The sequence below is a fragment of the Dendropsophus ebraccatus genome, unplaced genomic scaffold (assembly GCF_027789765.1).
Source record: "Dendropsophus ebraccatus isolate aDenEbr1 unplaced genomic scaffold, aDenEbr1.pat pat_scaffold_1541_ctg1, whole genome shotgun sequence".
In the NCBI taxonomy this organism is placed as follows: domain Eukaryota; kingdom Metazoa; phylum Chordata; class Amphibia; order Anura; family Hylidae; genus Dendropsophus; species Dendropsophus ebraccatus.
In genome coordinates this window covers 16,160-19,100 of record NW_027208963.1, presented here as the reverse complement: position 1 = coordinate 19,100, position 2,941 = coordinate 16,160, and the positions used below count along the sequence as shown (strand labels likewise).

Genomic DNA, 2,941 nt, shown 5'->3' with positions numbered 1-2,941 from the left:
ATAGCAGACTGACCGGCTATTATGTGTATGGGGGCATCCCAATTCTTCTCTGACAGTTGACTTTGGGGGGAAAGAAAACCTAGGCGTGTAAAATTCCATGGCAATTTCTTGTTTTCTCCCTGGAGGTAAGCTGCCGCCAGAGGTGTACAACAGTGGATCCTCCCTATGGCCAGGCAAGTATGTGTTAGGGAAAACCGGTTAGAGGTGTATGGGCAGCTTTGTGTAAAACTGCATTTTTCCTCACATTCTTCAAGCATCCCTCTCACTTCAAAACTTTTGGTATGACATGTCAAAAGTTTTTTGATCAGCGAGGATATGGGTGTTCAGACCCCCAATGATTGCTAGAATCTGGGGAGAAAAGCACATCAACCACTGCTTCTCTCCATTCTATGCATAGACTTTCTACAGAAGTCTGACTCTTGTAATTTTTTTTAACCTGATCCTACTGTCTCCATGTCATCTCAGTAAGGGGCCAGACATAATAACCAATGATACAAAGAGAACTTGTAAGTGGTTAAATGTTTATTCTTTAGACATACATAAATATTTTGGCCTCCGATGTCGACGTCACCTTTAATTTTTTTTTTAGATGTTCTTGGTCAGTGTTCTAGATGTTTAGTATACAGTGGTTGTTTATCTGTAAAAAGAAAAAAAATGTTTATCATGGTAAAGCATTTCCCACAAGCAGAATATACAGAAAGTAAATTAGCCATATCAACATTATACTGTACAGTATTATTAGTTATCATTATTACAAGGTTAACTATATAATATTTATAGCATACCATGAAAACCATTAAGTACCAGTATGGATCGGACACAGAGGTGCTGAGCTGAATCGGCTCTGCATCTCTGTGTCTTCCATTGAGATAACACACACACCTGCGAGGACTATCCACAAGCCCAGGAGACGTCTGTCTGAGGGAGACACACAAGCTGTATACCAGCTCCCGAGGTCCCGGCCACCAAGGATGTCAGCAGCCTGGCCACCGCTCACAGGGCAGAGAGTGGTGGTCGGTAACCTAGCAATAAGCTGTATACAATAGGGTCAAAATACCAAAGTAAGCTATTTTTAAAAAAATGAAAAGCATTTGCAATATTGCTTACGTTTCCATTATCTATCACATAATAAAGGTTTAGTAGATGAGAATACCCCTTAATATAGCAGTTGTGGGAGGAGGAGCACGCCTACAGAAGCGTCACCTTCTCACCTTTATCATGTAGATATACTAATGGTCAGACACAATAAAGGACTGGGGGGCACAGACCAAGCAGACAGGTCCAGGTGTATGATCTGCATCTCTATCACCACAAGCTGCTGAGATACCTGCAGGGGATGAAAAGAAAAAAGAGAAAACTGTGAAAACCGTCTGTTTACAATACAAGTGTTCAGTCTGAAAATATGGCCCAGCTTTGTTACTCAGTGTACATTGACTGTATGCAAATCATGTACTTGGGATGATTAGTCACTGTGACGCTCAATTACATTCCAGGTTGGAAACACATTCGCCCAGATGTACTAATTGGCTGCTACATGTCTGAGACAAAAATGCGTCTGACAGATTAAAAAATGTAGTCCATTGTATCAAAGACTTCTTGACTTGTCTATTATTACAATAGTACAACATGACGCTGGAGTTCTTGGATATTTGGGCTAAAGGGAAGAGATTAAAAGAAAGGTCTCACATAACTTGTTCAACACTGAAAGTTGGGGCATATGTTTTGGGGTAATCCCTCCCATCCTCCATTCAAAACTACAATTCCCATCATGGCTGAACTGCCAAAGCTTTAGCTCTGCCCATTCAGGCCTTATGGGAATTGTAATTTTGCAACGGCTGGAGGGTGGCATGTTTGACACCTATGTACTAGACAGTTTATACAGTATTAGTAAATGTGGCCTCATCTTCAAGGTAAATAAGTGAAGTCCCATCAGCAGTTCCTGCCCCACGTAGGGAAGACCCCGCAGAACATGTTTTACATACTGCAATGTTTTTTGTGATCCAACTCATTGTCAGTCTCTTCTAGTAATAAGTATATGTAAATAACCTGTACAACAATCATTGCCATATCGATTGCAAATAATCAGCTATCCCAAAGATGTCTGCTGTCTCTCGGGCAGGTGTGTAGACAGTCGTTTTAGGACATTGCCATAGGAATGAATAGCTTCCTATTCTCAACCTCAGATCAATGAGACACCTAGCCGTCCTTACACATTAGACACCAAGCAATTGGCTGTGGTCTTCCATGAAGGGAGGATAGAGGAAAGATGGCCCCTGTTGCCCATAGCAACCAATCAAAGAGCAGCTTTCATTTCATATTCACATCATACATCTACGCCACTGTTATTACGGACAATGAATAATAGATATGTCAGTGCATCCTATGTATGTCATAATTCACAGTAAATGTACATACTGTCTGGTGCAGCGGTGAGAACGCCATTTGTTCTCTTTGGTGGGGTCCAGGACAAGGACGTCACAGCTTATAATCCATAGGAACTGTAATTGTTCAGGCACTGAGAAATATAAAACAATAGCCTTAACATTCTAACAAGGACAAATTTCTGCAGATAATTCTCATAACAAAATGTAGCAACAGAAGACAACGATGTCCGAACTGTCCTGGTGTTCGGGAACAACTCATTCAGACCTCAGCGTGACACTCCCATCTACGGTTTCGCTCAGCTACAGAAATCCAGCATTATCATTACAGTAGAGAGTATGATGAAGGTGACACTCACCAGTAATGGTTAAAAGATGCTTAATTGGAACAGTAAGGGCATCAGCAGTAGGTGCTTTCCACAAAGTTACAGAGCGACGGCCATTTCACGTGTAAAGTGAGCCGAGAAAAAGTGTTTTACACGTGAAGCGGCCATCTCTACTGTAAAGAAATTCCCATAACCCATAGGGAAATCCACACTACTATGTGCTGAGTTTGGTGC

At 41.5% G+C, this 2,941-nt stretch overlaps 1 long non-coding RNA gene across 2 annotated transcripts; it reads right to left on the bottom strand.

Moving 5' to 3' along the window:
* Nucleotides 1-504: 504 nt before the first annotated feature.
* Nucleotides 505-2,283, bottom strand: LOC138775323 (uncharacterized). 2 transcript variants are annotated; one of them, XR_011360539.1, is made up of 4 exons: nucleotides 2,211-2,283; nucleotides 1,212-1,327; nucleotides 883-1,033; nucleotides 505-637 (listed from the first exon to the last, which is right to left on the bottom strand). It is a non-coding gene; the product is annotated as an uncharacterized lncRNA (long non-coding RNA). The 2 variants fall into 2 exon arrangements; XR_011360540.1 differs by lacking the exon at nucleotides 2,211-2,283 and adding an exon at nucleotides 2,047-2,204.
* Between the last annotated feature and the right edge of the window lie 658 nt (nucleotides 2,284-2,941).